Below are 16,424 nucleotides of genomic sequence, written 5' to 3' on the forward strand. Positions count from 1 at the left end.
TGATGCCTCTGGGCCTGAGCCTTTATTTGGCATTTGCTTCATTGTAAGAGACTGTGCAACTGTAAACCACCCACATTTGTGCCTTACATTTTCTCGATTAGTTATATATCAAGTTCCCAGCTTGTAAGAGTTTCTTGTAAGCTCATCAGAAACACAAGCCCAGAATGCTGGGCTCATAAATACATTCACCTGGGTGTTTGGACATCCCAAGGCAGAAAATAAATCAGTTTGATCATCTTTTTGATATTCATGGCCGTCAATAAAGACTTACTGAAGGAAGGTTAACCTCCAGTTTTTGAATCTGTTTGAAAATGTTTTGCATTGTTTTATGTAAGTCCCCTAAAGCAAAAAAGATAGAATTAACAGTCAATGGCCAAAGTTGGGAAGGTAAGAATTTGGCTTAATAATACATAGAAGCCATTTAGAATTCTCATACTGAGTAAAAAGGCCAATTAACACCTGCCTTGCTGACTAATTTACTTCTATTCCCAACACCTTTTCTGTTTAACATAGCGTGGTGGGACATGTAAATGACAAGCCTAAATGAATGTACAATAGGTTTACAGCTCAAGCCATGTTAGTGGCTTAAGAAAAACTTCATTAAAGATACTGTTGCTTATATTTAGTTATTTTAGTTGATGATCGTTTCATCATTTCTACTTAGAACGAGGTCATAAAACTGTGCCTCTTGTGTCTCCAAGTGGTGATGATAACAATTATTGTTTGAGCCCCGGTTGTATGCCTCAGACTCGCTAAATGCACACTCCTTTGTTTTCTCTTCCCAGGGAGGTCAGCATTGCTTTGTCCATCTGGAAAATGAGGAAACTGAGGCTCAGAGATGTCAGGTGACTTAAATAGGAAGTGTCTGAGCTGGGGGTCAATCCCTAAACCCAGCTCCAAAATTATTCTTATATCCCCACACCAGTCATGCATCCGAAGCTGAATATAGACAAGATGATTGAACAAGAAAAAAAATGGTGGTAAAAGAAAACATGTTAAGTGAAGCATGTCCTGAAAATCCCAGGGTCTGTAGAAATAAATTCCACAGGTAAAATCCAGGAGAGATTTTCCTCAAACGGAAACCTTCCATGAACGCCGTATCAAGAAAAGAAAGACGCAGTACACGTTTTGAATCTGCCTCCAATGGTGAGCCACCAGAGCAGAGCAGAGAGAGGGTAAATGCAGACAGCAGGACTATGGGCAACTCCCTAATCAAAGGTAATTTTTCTGATTATTACTCCTTAAACAACCAAAAGACCTGGGTGGGACCAGAGTTAGGAAAAAAAAAAAAAAAAAAAAAAGGATTGAGGCCCCCCGTTGACTCTGTTGAGTGTCCAACTCTTGATTTAGGCTTAGGTCATGATCTCAGGGTTGTGGGATCAAGCCCCGAGTTGGGGTCTGTGCTGAGTGTGGAGCCTGCTTAAGATTCTCTCTCTCTCTCTCTCTCTCTCTCTCTCTCTCTCCCTCAGCTCCTCTCCCCCACTCTTGCTCTCTCTCAAAATAAAATAAATCTTAAAAAAAAAAAAAAGATCAAAGCAAGAGATATTAAGCTTTCGTTAGGTGACTGGGTTTATATAATCCAATCATTCTCACTGTTTGCCCCAGGCAGAAATTGTTGGGAAATTATTGTTTTTACTGCTTATGTATTTATTTATTTATGTACTTAAAGAATGAGAGAGCATGTGGGGGTGGGGGCTGGGGGACAGAAAGAGAGGGAGAGAGAGACTCCCAAGCAGGCTTCTCACTATTGGCGTAGAGCCTGACGTGGAGCTCGATCCCACGAAGCCAATCGTGAGATCATGACCTGAGCCAAAATCAAGTGCCGGATGCTTAACCGACTGAGCCCCCCAGGTGCCCCGGGAAATTCATGTCTTGTTCTATCTTTCAGGCAGGCGCTCTATGAAAACCGAGGCTTTACTGTCAATGAGAATCTTCGGGATACATAATCCTATGGCATCCTCATTAAAATCCTTTTTTATTCCTGCTTCAAGATGGGAAAACAAGCTCAGAGCGACAAGTGTAAGCCGGATGTGTGAATGCAATGACTGTCCAGTTAAAGGGTGTAGGTCCCTGTTGCACTCAGCGCATCTACCCTGTTCTGCAAAACTTCCCCGTCTGCTTCACCCGGCCCTCCCTTACTAAGCGTCCAGTCTCAGTGCAGAGTTCCCTGCCTACCACCCACCTTTCCTCATCCAAATCGGGTCTCAACTACTTATCTTCTAATTCTTTCATAGCATGGTTCAAAATGTATGATTATAGATTTCATTGTATATCTGTCTGTTGCTTGTTTTTTCCACAGTGCAAGCCATGACATTAAGGCAGACCCCTTCACCACCGAGTTCCTGGCGCTTCGCCATGGCAATGGAACACAGAAGTCACAATAAGTGATAATGAATGACTCCGTCAATGGCCAATGACTCTGCAGGCCAGAATATCAAAATAAAGTATTAAAAGGTAATTCCTGTTGGTGAGAATGTAAATTAGTACAGCTACCGTGGAAAACAGTATGGCGGTTCCTCAAAAAATCAAACACGGGGGGCGCCTGGGTGGCTCAGTCGGTTGAGCGTCCGACTTCAGCTCAGGTCACGATCTCACGGTTTGTGAGTTCGAGCCCCGCGTCGGGCTCTGGGCTGATGGCTCAGAGCCTGGAGCCTGCTTCCGATTCTGTGTCTCCCTCTCTCTCTGCCCCTCCCCCATTCATGCTCTGTCTCTCTCTGTCTCAAAAATAAATAAACATTAAAAAAAAAATTAAAAAAAAAAATCAAACACGGAATTACCATATGACGTTGCATTTCCAGTTGTGGGTATGTGCCCAAAAGAACCAAAAACCAGGGACGTGAAGAGATCTTTGTACGCTTATGTTGATAACAGCATTATTCACAATAGCTAAAAGGCGGAAGCCACCCAAGGGTTGATCAACAGATGAATGGATAAGTAAAATGTGGTGTATACATACAAAGAAATATTATCCAGCCTTAAAAATGAAAGAAATTCTGACACATGCTCCAACATGGGTGAACCTCGGGGACATCATACTACAGGAAATAAGCTGGTCACAAAAAGACAAATACCATTTGATTCCACTTACATGAGGTACTTAGTGGGGGGGGGGGATGGAGAGTTAGTTGTTTAATGGGTACGGAGTTTCAGTTTTGCAAGAAGGAGACAGATCTGGAGATTGCACAGCAATGTGAATGTTCTTAATACCACTGAGCAGTGCACCTAAAGACAGTGAAGATGGGAAACTCTTACCATCTTTAGGTTAAAGAATTTTATTTTGTTTTCTCACAGTTGGGGGAAGAAGGCAATTGCAAAGTGATGGCTGCCCAATTGTAGTGCTTTATTACAAAGTATCAAACTTCCAGTGGGTGGGTTTTATGACATGTAAAGCATACCTAATAGGAGCTGTTTTGAAGAAGGCGATTAGATAGTTGGTTATCCCTATAATTGAAAGGGCCGTAAGTACAGCGATGGTTTTTTTCCTATGTGGGATTCCCAGCATCACAAGCTTGAAACGGCTGAAGTGGCAAGGCTGGTGTGTCCATAAATCATGATCTACGACTGCAAAAGTATGCCCCTTTGGGTCTCTAATTATTCGTGCCAGGAAACGGCCATGTGGACCGGCATGGTCACCCCAGCTGCTTTAATTTGGGAAATGCAAGGTTTGGATTCCGGAAGTACTCTCAGCATGGATCAACCTCTTGGAGGCAGCCGACTTTCATCGATTTGATATCTGCCTGCCTCCTGGAAGGCTTTATTTCTGGAAGGAACTCTTCAAATTCTGGAGATTTAGAAGTCGAGCTAAAATCGCTTAAGAAATCATGCTTGTAATTCACCGCGAGTGCTTTATGATGGGGCCACATGTCCACTTTTCTGAGCGTCCTGGCCCGGAGCCCCTCCGTTGGGATGATTTATGGTTGCAAAGTCTGGCTAATTGCAATAATCACCACTTAACTAATGATAGTCCCCCTCCCTCGTTTTGATATCTCTCTGCTTGTTCCCATTTTATCAATCCCAAATTGGTATCGAACAATTTCCTGCTCTAATGAGCCTTCCTCGTTGCTGCTAATATATGGAAGCCTGTACGTGTACATTCAAAAAGAAAAGGAAAAAGTATTAATACTCCAGAGAGTTCGTTAAAGCAGGAATGAAGTGCAGCAAGGAGAATTGCTCCTGCAGATTCTTCCGTTGAAGAGTGGATCTGACGGCCACTTAGGTGCCTCAGCCACTTGACTAGCTCACTCCAGTCCAGGCATGCAGATCTTGAGGTCAATCTCAGGCACTCACGTGCTGGAGAGAATGTTGGGTCTCTGAGTCCACAGCAGAGGTTCTCAATGGGGAGGGGGGGAGCGATTTTTCTCTCTCCCCAACCAGGGGACATTTGGCAATGTCTGGAGCCGGTTTTTGGTTGTCACAACTCAAGAGTGCCACTGGCGTCTAGACGGTAGAGGCCAGGGATCCTGCTAACAGCCTCCAATGCCCAGGACGCCACCCCCCACCCCCAACAAGAAATGATCTGATCCCAAGTGTCGATAGTGCCCGAGTTGAAAAACCAGGTCTATAGGAAGTATGACTTCAAGACCATGGCACCCACCTGATACGTTTGTTTCTTTTTTAACAGCAAAACATTTTCTAATAAAATTTAAAACGCGAAATCACAATCAAATCCTTTTATCTTTTCCAGGGGAGCCTTCTTCACCTCCCCCAACTAAATCAAACCCCTGCATTCTTGCCTTTTCCCTCAAAGATTGCACAACCGCAATCTTATATTCGCTTGTGGGATGATTTGAGTAATTTATCTGCTTCCTCTGTAGATCAGAAAAAGATAACATTCTAGTGAATTTTCTTCTAATCTTTCCTCCATGAATATCATACCTGTAACATAATCGAGATCAATTTGAAAATAGAGTCCGGCGTTCTGTTTATTTCACTGAACCAGGATGTCACAAGCCTTTCCCACCACATTAAAAAACAAACACACTGTAAATGTGTTTTACAATGCAATTTTTCACTCTGTGAACGAATTCTTAATTTGCCACAGCAGCGCCTGTCATTACATTCGAATTGTTTGCCTTTATTACAGATAATATTTCAGTGAACCTCCTGTGCATACAGCTCTGTTCAAATTTTGGATTTCTTTCCCCACGGCCTCATGTCCTGAGTTTTTCTGAAACGAATGTTGGTGTTTCACAGATTCACAACCCTTCAAGAGCTTTTTCCAAATAGTATCTTACTCCCTTTGCGGGCTCTTGTGCAAGACGTGCGCCTTGGTAACATGAGTGATCAAGCTAAATGGCTAAGCCCATAAACATGCTTATCAGGACACTCACATATTTCGTAACCGGACAGGAGAAATATATAGATTTTCAAAAGCAAGTTGAAGGTTCAATTGATTGAACAACTTTTCAGCTAAAAACGCTTTTCCACTCCATTTCCTTTTTTAGCAGTTCTGATTCATTCTTTACTGAAAACATTTCTGTATTGGCACCCACAACCTTTTCTAAAGGTTTCTCCCGCTTTTTTTTTAATCTACCAGACACAAATACTGCCTCCCTCTCCCCAAAAGTGCTTGTTCTGAACTCTGTCTTTAAAAAAAAAAATCACCGAGAAGGCACTTCTGTAAATTTGCCACAAGTGTTCTTTATTATAACAAACCTTTAGAGAGCTAAAAGCCCAGCACGCAGGAAAGTTTACTGTCATAAATATCTCCCCGTCTTTGCAATATAAATTATAATTGAAAATAAACTTGTCAGGGAATTCTCCCCAACACACAAAAAGTGAGACAGTTGGAGGGAGGCAATTAAGAATGTTAATTGGCACCGAGAGAAAAGCAAAGGACAGTCATTGTTAAGATAACTGGTCTATAAACACCTAAATGGATTTTGTGAACGGGAAGAAAGGATCATCTTTTGACCATGAAAGGGAATATAAAATGTTCTTTTCTTTGTTTGAATGTGTGGAGAGATTTTAACTTCTTCTTCTTCTTTTTTTTTTTTCATCCCAGACTCCGAGGTCAACAAACGGCCCGGTCCCAGTCCGGTTGGCTTACCAAAGGACTGGGGATACCAAAGTGGAGTCGAGAGGTGGGGGCGAAGCCAAGGACGCACCCAAGAGCAGAAGGAGGCAAATGTTAAAGAAGAAAAATACAGCGGGCCGGGGAATACATCAAAGACAGCAAAAAAGAAGGAATCATATTCCAAGGAAACAGAACGGGAGTTAAGCACAGGGAAGAATGAGACAGTTTTCATTCAGTTCTCACCCTCCAGGTGATCTCAAAGTTAATGTGTGAAAGCCTCGACGTGGACAAGCCCACGAAGACAGACTTCGGTGTGGGCCTTACCCTTGCATTTTCTGTCCAGGCTGTCTCAGTCTCTCTATGCCTTGTTTCCTTGTAGTCTCTGTGGGGAGACTAATGCCTGCTTGTGGCATTGCCTCTTCAGTAAAGTCTAGGGCATATAACTGGTGTTCAGGAAACATCTATCATTATCACACACATTGTTTCGGGCGGGAATATTTATCTGGGGATTCTCATAATATTAGGTTGACCCACCATCTATGTGTTAGTTCGGGGATCAGAATTACTTGATTTACTAGGTCATTCATGCCTCCACTTAATGAGTCATCCTTTTGCCCACTGTGTACCAGGACTTGAGCTAGGTGCCCAGAATGTTAGAGATGAAAATTTCAAAGAGTCACAACCTCGTATGTGTGAAAGCTTAACATCAGCATTGTGGGCTCATGCAAAAACGGACCTATGTAGGGGCACCTGGGTGGCTCAGTCAGTTAAGTGTCTGACTCTTGATCTCAGCTCAGGTCATGATCTCTCACAGTTCATGAGATTGAGCCCCATGTCGGGCTCTGTGCTGATAGCCCAGAGTCTGCTTGGGATTCTCTCTCTCTCCCTCTCTCTCTGCCTCTCCCCCACCCTCTCAAAATAAATAATAAATGAACATTTTCTAAAAATTGTGATCCGTGATACATGGACTCTGCCTAGAATGGGGCTGGGGGTGAGTTGAAGTCTCATGAAAGGCATAAATAAGGACACATCCCCTTCCAGACTAGACACGACATGACAGGGGCCGTGGTCATCACATTCACCGTTGCATAAGCAAATACCTTTAATATATGTCAAAAGCAAGGGCTGCAAAAAGTTAAAGCAAGGTAAAGGGATAGAGAACGTCAGTGGATGCTTTTTCGTAGGGTGGTCAGGAAAGGATTCACTGATAAGAAGACATGTGAGCAGAGACATGAAGGAGGTGAGCCAGGCAGATAACTATGGGAAGACCATTCCAGGCAGAGGCAACAGACAGTGCAAAGGCCCTGAGGCAGGAACGTGTTTGACGTGTTTGAAGAACCTTAAAAAGGCCAGTGGAGCTGGAGTAGAGTAAGTGAGAGGTCATGGAGGTGGAGTTGTATGGCTTTAGTAATCTAGGTTTTTTGTGTGTTTTTTTTTTCCAATTAAAAAAATTGCGAAAGATACATAACATAGAATTCAGTATCTTAATCCTTTTTAATCGTACAGTTTAGTGGCATGACAAACATTCGCGTTGTTGTGCAATCTCCAAAAGTGTTTCCATCTTGAACAACTGAAACTCCATGAAACTCTATTCCCATTAGATCATAACTCTCCACGTGCCCCTCCCTCCACTAACAGTGCATGGGGGTTCCAATTTCTCTGCATCCTCACCAGCATGTGTTACTGTGTGTGTGTGTGTGTGTGTGTGTGTGTGTGTTTATGTAAGTAATCTCCACACCCAACGTTGGGCTCAAACAACCCCGAGATCGAGAGTCACATGCTCTTCGGACTGAGCCAGCCCCGTGCCCCTCTTTTGTCTTCTGTTTTTTTACAGTAACCATCTGACAGGTGTGAGGCAGGATCTCATTGTGGTCTCGATTTGCAGTCCCCTAATGATTGGTGAGACCGAGCGTCTTTTTCCAGGCTTTATATATGCATTTTTCTCCCAAACAAAAACTGCTGTCATTCTCCATTTATTTTAAGGGTCTTCTCACAGTGGCACCTTACCAGACAGATACCCCAACAAATACTAGGGCATTTCAAGGATGCAAAGCAGAACTCAGAAGCGGTGATGAGTAGAACGCTTAAGGAAGTCTTAATCGTCCTGCACCAAGACCATCTAAGCGTGGAAATATTTACTAGGCTTCATCTTAATGCTAAGACCATAGCAGTACAACCCTCCCCCTCCTTTTGTTTTTTGAAAGAACATTTTTTTTTTTTCATTAGTGAGATGAAAAGTTGTTGGAGGGTTTTGAGCAGAGGAATCACACGTTTTCCTTAGATTTAGGAGAGCTCTGAATATTCCGCAGTAGACAGGGGCATGGGGGGGGGGGGGAAGTGGATGGGGGAAGGGCAGGGAGGATGCTAGGGCAGTAGTCCAGGAGGGACAGGATGGAGGCTGGGATCAAGGCAGAAGTGGCGGCCGGCCCGGGGGGAAGCACTTGGACTGAGGGATGCGCCGGGATTGTTTGGCTGACAGGGCTTGCTATGAGACAGGGAGGTCAAGGGTGACTCCTAGGGCTGTGCCCCAAGCACCCGGAAGGAGGCAAGTGCCGTGTGCACGAACAGGGAAGGCTGTGGGAGAAGCCGATTTCCCAGCCCGGCAGAGAGGATGCCTGGAATGAGAGACTTCACTCGCTCGGGGCTTACGTCTGAGATGCCAATTCGACATTCAAGTTGAAAAGCCCTATCAGGAGGAGGATAGATCAGTCTGGAGTTCAGGGGTGAAGCCCAGGAGTCCGGTGACAACGGCACGAGATGGTATTTGAAGCCGCAGGACTGGCTGGGACCTTCTGAGGGAGGAAGATAAGGAAGAGACAAGTGCAAAGCTGAGGCCTGGGGACCTCCCGACTTGAAAGGAGGGAGGCTGAGGAGGAACGTGCAAAGGTGCCTGGGAAGGAGGAGCCAGTGATCAGAAGGACGGAGAGTGAGCCATCCAGGAAGCCGAGAAAGGAACGTGCCTCGTAAGGAGGGGCCGGTCCACTCTCTGTCAAGGCAGACAAGCCCTGGGCTGACCACTGAGTTGGGGCAACGTAAAGATGGACGGTCATCAAGAGCGACTCCGTGGACGGGGAACCTGGGGGGCTCAGTCGGTTGAGCATCCAACTCTTGATTTCAGCTCAGGCTGTGATCCCAGGTTTGTGAGATAGAGCCCCATGTCTGTGCTGAGCATGGAGCCTGCTTAAGATTCTCTCTCTCTCTCTCTCTCTCTCTCTCTCTCTCCCCCTCTTTCTCTCCCTCCCTCTACCTCTCACAATCTCTCTCTCAGAAAGAAAGAAAGGAAGAGAGACAAAGAAAGAACAAAAGAAAGAAAGAAAAAGAGAAAGAAGAAAGAGAAAGAAAGAACAAAAGAAAGAGAGGAAGAGAGAAAGACAAAGAAAGAGAGAAAGAAAGAACAAAAGAAAGAAAGAAAGAAAGAAAGAGAAAGAAAGAAAGAAGAAAGAGAAAGAACAAAAGAAAGGAAGAGAGAAAGACAAAGAGAGAAAGAGAAAGAAAAAGAAAGAACAAAAGAAAGAAAGGAAGAGAGAAAGACAGAGAAAAAGAAAGAAAAAGAAAGAACAAAAGAAAAAAAAGAAAGAGAGAGGAAAAACAAAAGAAAGAGAGAAAGACAAAGAGAAAGAGAAAAAGAACAAAAGAAAGAGAAAGAAAAGAAAGAAAGGAAGAGAGAAAGAAAGAACAAGAGAAAGAAAGAAGAAAGAGAAAGAACAAAAGAAAGAAAGGGAGAGAGAAAGACAGAGAAAGAGAAAGAAAAAGAAAGAACAAAAGAAAAAAAAGAAAGAGAGAGGAAAAACAAAAGGAAGAAAGAGAGAAAGACAAAGAGAAAGAGAAAGAAAGAACAAAAGAAAGAGAAAGAAAAGAAAGAAAGGAAGAGAGAAAGAAAGAACAAGAGAAAGAAAGAAGAAAGAAAGAACAAAAGAAAGAAAGGAAGACAGAAAGACAAAGAAAGAGAGAAAGAAAAAAAGAAGAAAGAGAAAGAACAAACGATAGAAAGAAGAAAGAGGAAGAGAGGAAGAACGAAAGGAAGAAAGAGAGACAGAGAGAAAGAGAAAAAGAAAGAAAGAACAAAAGAAAGAAAGGAAGAAAGACAAAGAAAGAATGAACGAACAAGAGAAAGAAAGAAACAGTAAGGAAGGGAGAGTTGCTGAGAAAGGAAGGGGGAAGCGGTCTTCCAGGCGACCGGGAACATGAATGGAAGAGGGACACGCAGGGAGGGGACCGGGCCCACGTGGGTGGTGGCACATTTGAAGAAAAGTTCTCAGGATTGTGTGTTTCTTCCCCGAGTCTTCGGCTGTTTCCACGAAGGCGCAGAAGGAGCGAAGAGTCGGATGTAGCCCGGGCTGGGTTACGCCAGCAGAGAAAGAAAAGAACAAGGGTGTTCAGGGTGAAGGTCGGGTGTGTAGGGCGGAACAGCACCCACGCCTGGCAGGGCAGGAAGGGGTGACGAGGAAAACGGTGAGGGCCAGCAGATGCAGAAGTTATGGGAAGGGCAAGGAACCGGTGGGCTTGGGGTCTCAGAGGGACTGAGCTAGAAAGATACTGGGACGAGGTTGAAGGGGAAGAGGTTTGAAATTGGGGTGTTGGGGGTGAGGTCATTATCGGGAACGAGGAGGGTCTGAGCACAGAGTGTGTGCCAAGCCCCCGAATGGAGAGGCGGTCTCGGGACTCAGCACCCAGGCCACGCAAAGGACCCTCGTCATAGGTATAGACACGCCAAGAATCCTTACAGGTGAGCGAGATACTGAGGGGCAGGATCTCAGGGGTGCGCGGAGGATGTAGTGGGGAGGGGGTGTGGACACGAATCTCTGAGTTCTGGGCCCCCAGTGGGCTGAACGGTTTGAAGGAGGAAAAGAGGATAATTGAGGGAACAAGCGAGGAGCTCGGGTAACCTAACTCCAGGATGGTGGCCTTGACGGAGCTGGAGGGGAAGCAGTGTCCCCAGGGCAGAACCGAGGGTCGCTTAGAACAAAAGGATGGGGGGGACACTCAGAGGAAAGGATCAGCATAAGGGAGATTTTGCCGTGAGAGACCAGAAGACACTGGAGAAAGTTGGGGGTTGGGGGTTGGGTGCAGATCGGGTCGTAGAAGTAACTGGATTTGTGGAATTAGTTACTCGGGGTCCGGCACAGTTCTAACCACTGCGCATGTATCTAATCATTTATCCTGGGGGGCAATTATTATTATTATTATTATTATCGTAATCATTTTCCAGGTGAGGACGAGGATACGAGGAAAGTAAGTGACCTGCCCAGGGTCTCACAGTCTTAGGCCAACATTCAGAACTAGGCAACTTCCTCAGGACCATACCAGGGATCAAGCGGCCTGAAGGTCAAGTCCACCTGACATTTCTTTGTGCGTGACCAGCAAGCTTTACAGATGAACATTCGCCGTCTATTTGGGGACGAGAAACATGTACTTTGAACCCCAAACAGAATGTTATCGTCCCACACAATTCCATTCTTTTCATCAGTAGATCTGTATTAGGAAAAATTATAATCAATTATTGTTATGTTTCATACTTCATTCGTTGAAAATTTGTGAAAATCAAGGGGCGCCTGGGTGGCTCAGTCGGTCAAGGGTCCGACTTCGGCTCGGGTCAGGATCTCACGGTTTCAAAGAGCGAAGGGTCGACCGGGGCACCTGGGTGACTCAGTCGGTTGGGCGTCCGACTTCGGCTCAGGTCGTGATCTCACACTCTGTGAGTTCGAGCCCCGCGTCGGGCTCTGTGCTGACGGCTCGGAGCCTGGAGCCTGCTTCCGAGTCTGGGTCTCTGTCTCTCTCTGCCCCTCCCCCGCTCTCATCTGTCTCTCTCTCTCTCTCTCTCAAAAATAAATAATAGGGGCGCCTGGGTGGCGCAGTCGGTTAAGCGTCCGACTTCAGCCAGGTCACGATCTCGCGGTCCGTGAGTTCGAGCCCCGCGTCGGGCTCTGGGCTGATGGCTCAGAGCCTGGAGCCTGTTTCCGATTCTGTGTCTCCCTCTCTCTCTGCCCCTCCCCCGTTCATGCTCTGTCTCTCTCTGTCCCAAAAATAAAATAAACATTGAAAAAAAAAACAAAAAAAAAAAACATTTTAAAAATAAAAAAAAAAAAGAAAATTTGTGAAAATCTTTTTTTTTCCCCCTCTTGTGTAAGAATCTGCAGAATATCCTCAGTTTTGCCTCTTGGGCTGCAAAACCTAACATGTTTCATCTGACCCTTTACCGGAAAAGTTTTCTGACCTCTGGACTATGTTCAAAGAGCTCTCAGTGGAGGAAATGCTCAGCAACTGTCAGATTTTTTTTTTAGCTTTTTAATTTATTTTAATTTTTTTAATTTTTATGACTTTTATTTTTCAAGTAGGCTCCAAGCTGAATGCCAAACGTAGGGCTTGAACTCACAACCCTGAGCTTAAGAGTTGCACACTCTACCTACCGAGCCAGCCAGGTGCCCTAATGTTAGTTGTCATTGTTGACCTCAGGATGATCATTGGCGCCCAATTCGTAGGAACTTAACAACAATCAGGCTGTGAGTCCAGCCCTGTGGTGTTGCCCAAAAGGTATTAGATAAATGTTAGCTTTTGAATGAATTGGTGGGCGGGAGGAGAGAGGGGGGAGGTTGAAATTGATAGCATCTTTCACCATGACAGAGAACATATCAAGAGAGGGTGAGTCAGAAACAGCGAATTTAGTTTCAGAAATGGGTTCATTTGGTCAGCGTAGACCCACACAGCGTTAACTGAATCTGAACAAATCTGCGATTGCCCTTCATATCTGACCCCTGATAGGAAATTCCATAGCTCTGCAGAAAGCCCTGTATACCTCTGGGATATTTTTATAGGGAATATAAAAGACTGGGTGTGGTTGGGAGGTGTGGGAGAAGGTGCTGGAGGGCGGGTCCCGTGAGAAGAGTTTATCAGGAAAGACTAGTATTTACTGGTTCCAACTAAATTGAAGGCAATGTGCCCTTATGTAAATGTCCTCACGTTTCTGAGAAACAGATTTCACTATTTCCATTTTATAGAGGCAGAAACCAAGGATGGGGAAATTTGTGATGTGTCCTAGGGCACACACCTTGGAAGCAGCCAATGCGGGCTTTGGGTCAGCTTGTCTGCCTGTCAGTCAGTCATCCGTTTGCTTCCTTGTACAACTCACGGGGCAGGCAAGGTTCTAGGCCCTACGATTCAGCAATAGAAGTCCTGCCTCTTGGAGCTCACGGCCCAGTGGGGAAGACAGACAATAAACAGGTAAATTATACACCAAACAAGTCCAGATTGTTCTCTAGGTCATGAAGGGAATAAACAGGGTAAGATAATACGAGACTGACTTGGAGGTGGAGGCCACCTGAGTTGGGATGTTCATGGGTGACCGCTGCGAGCTCAGGGAAGAATGTTCTCGAAAACAGGAAGGGCCCCAAGGCAGGAAGGAGCTGGAAGAGTCTGAAGATCAGAAATGAGGAGGGTCTGGAAACTCAAACCGGGAGAAGGTTGCAAGACCCTGGCTCAGCCTTGGAGACGGTCAGACTCTGGAATTAGGCAGTTGGGGGTCAGAGCCTCCATCGTTGGCTAGCTGGGCACTGGTCGACACCTCTCTGAGCCCCCGTTTCTACAACTGTGAAGGGGGAGGAACAGAGTTCCTGCTTCACAGGGATGTTGTCAGGATTAAATGAGATTATGCGTTTTACTTCCGGGGGTGAGGTATGCTCCTTCAGTGATGGCGCTGGTCAGCCCCACACTCAGACAGGATGGAGGGAGAGTGGCCTTTCTTTTGTTATTTATCCCCTTTTATACTCCTCTCTTCTACACCATTCGTCCTATTTGTAGGGGGGGGGGGGGCCCAAGATCCCACCTGTTACAGGAGAATAATCCACTTCCAAATGAATTGCTCAGTTGTTGGGAAAACAGAAGATCCGCCTTTTTTAAATTGCAACATGGCGGCCAAGATTTTGAATGACCCACGTAAACGAGACATGAACTCTGGGGCTCATAATCTTAGCTCTGTGATCCATAAGTAGGTTCCCTGTGGGGCGCCTGGGTGGCTCAGTCGGTTGGGTGTCCGACTTTGGCTCAGGTCATGATCTCGCGGTCTGTGAGTTCGAGCCCCGCGTCGGGCTCTGTGCTGACGGCTCAGAGCCTGGAGCCTGCTTCGCATTCTGTGTCTCCCTCTCTCTCTGCCCCTCCCCTGCTCATGCTCCGTCTCTCTCTCTGTCAAAAAAAATAAATAAACATTAAAAAAAATTCCGTAAGTAGGTTCCCTGGGTGCTTGTGTCATCTAACAGTGCATGCCAAATTTGGGGTATTTTCCTGGGGAAGAAGGTTCATAGTTTTCCTTACGTGCTCAGAGGGGCTCTGGGCTCACCTGCCAATGTCCTAAATCGAAACCCAAGAAACCTTCAACAGGAGGCAAGAAGCTACGGAGATGGGCAAAGCCAGAGACCTTCCGAGGCAGGAAATCCCTCCCCACAGGGTCCTTGCTCTGCTCTGGCTCATCTGCCTGGGGCCTCGTCCCCACTCTGCTCAGCTGCCCGTCCCCTCTGGTCTTTGCTCAAGTCCTGCAGCCAGGCTCCTGCCTTTGTTTCCCTTTTCCCTCTGCTTCGCACACCTGCTGCAGAGACCCACGTGGCCAGGTGCCTGACTTGCCGGAGTCTCTGCACGCATGTCCCTTTTCCAGAACCTTCCCTGACCACCCCCCTGGGCAACAGCATCCTTCTGCCTTCAAGGTCCTCGTGATCATCGACTTCCTATCCCCGGTCCCGCTTGAGTTTCTCTGCGTGGCACCATCCCACCCTGTCCTAAGTGTTTGCCATTTATTTATTCATGTCCCATGGTCTCCTTCTTAGAATTTAAGCTCCCTGCCTTTGTCCGGTGTCCTCATGGCTGTATCCCCACCTCCTGCTACAGTGTAGGGCAGACAGTAAATGCTCGAGAATTATTTGTGAATGAATGAGTGGATCCAGGAATAACTGGGCTTACACATTCGGTTGGGCAAGTGGGGGCTTTCCCCCTTCTGATGGAGTCCCCCTCCTGTGTTTCTTAGAGCGCTAGGTGGGGAAGGGGAGATGTTCAGATACTTGAGGACGGAAGGCTCTAGGGCCTAGAGAAAGTGGAGCGTGGTTTAATTTGTGGTTGTGCTTCTGGGGCTAGGGCAAGGGAATCCGTGAGCCATCTTGACAAGAGTGTTGTTCACAAGCAGGGGTGAGAACCAGCACTGCCTGGTTTGGCAGAAATTGGAGAAAATCCCAGAGCGAGCAAGAAAGGAGGAAGAAGCGAGCGGGAAGGACCTACCCTTCTACCCGTTTTACAGATGAGCAAACAAAAGGCCCAGAGAGGTCAAGGGACCTTCCCGGGATCCCGGACTCTGCATTTGAACCTGTACCTGCATTTGAACATTCGAGAGCTTGGCCCGTCAATTACAGCAAGCACCCGCTTCTTGCCTTTGCTTTCAGGCATGACCTTAAGCCAGTCGCCTCAAACCATTCTGGTTTCTGAGCTGGAGAATCAAACAGGAAGCATCTGAGGGTGGAGTTGTAGGTGTGTCCCAGCGTGGGGAAAAAAAAAAAAAAAATCTCTTTCTAGAATTTCGGGACTCTGCCATCTCCTGTGTTATGCTCACATTCTAATATCCTCTGTATTTCAGCCTCCTCCCCGCTTTCCTCTTTCCTCTATTCTTTTGTTCCTTTAGTGTTTGTGCTTGAAGTCTCGTGGGTGTGGCTGAAAAGAATCTGCACTGGAGGCATGGAAGTTTGTTGCTTAATTCATCAGGTGACTTAATATCACGTTATTGTGATACAAATGTTAGTTTCTAGGTCACAGTTTTTGAGCCCTTTGTACGTGTAAATGAAGCTCTTCTCTAAGGCAGAGATTTTTTTTTTTTTAATCAATATTCTTTTTTTTTTTTTTTTTTAGTTTATTTATTTATTGAGAGAGAGAGAGAGAGAGAAGGCACAGAGAGACCATCCCAAGCAGGCTCTGCACTGTCAGCGTGGAGCCCAAAGAAGGGCTAAAAATCACAGAACTGTTAGATCATGACCTCAGCCGAAACCAGGAGTCGGACGCTTAACTGACTGAGCCACCCAGGCACCCCTAAGACAACAATTTTTATTTTTAATTTTTTTTAACGTTTTTATTTACTTTTGAGACAGAGAGAGACAGAGCATGAATGGGGAAGGGGCAGAGAGAGGAGACACAGAATCGGAAGCAGGCTCCAGGCTCTGAGCCATCAGCCCAGAGCCCGACGCGGGGCTCGAACTCACAGACCGTGAGATCGTGACCTGAGCCAAAGTCAGAAGCCTAACTGACTGAGCCACCCAGGCGCCCCAACAATTTTTATTTTTAACTATGAAATTTATTGTCAAGTTGGTTTCCATACAACACCCAGTGCTCATCCCAAAAGGTGCCCTCCTCGATACCCATCACCCACCCTCCTCTCCCTCCCACC

The sequence above is a fragment of the Puma concolor genome, chromosome A3 (assembly GCF_028749965.1).
Source record: "Puma concolor isolate L17-30 chromosome A3, mPumCon1.1.hap2, whole genome shotgun sequence".
NCBI lineage: Eukaryota > Metazoa > Chordata > Mammalia > Carnivora > Felidae > Puma > Puma concolor.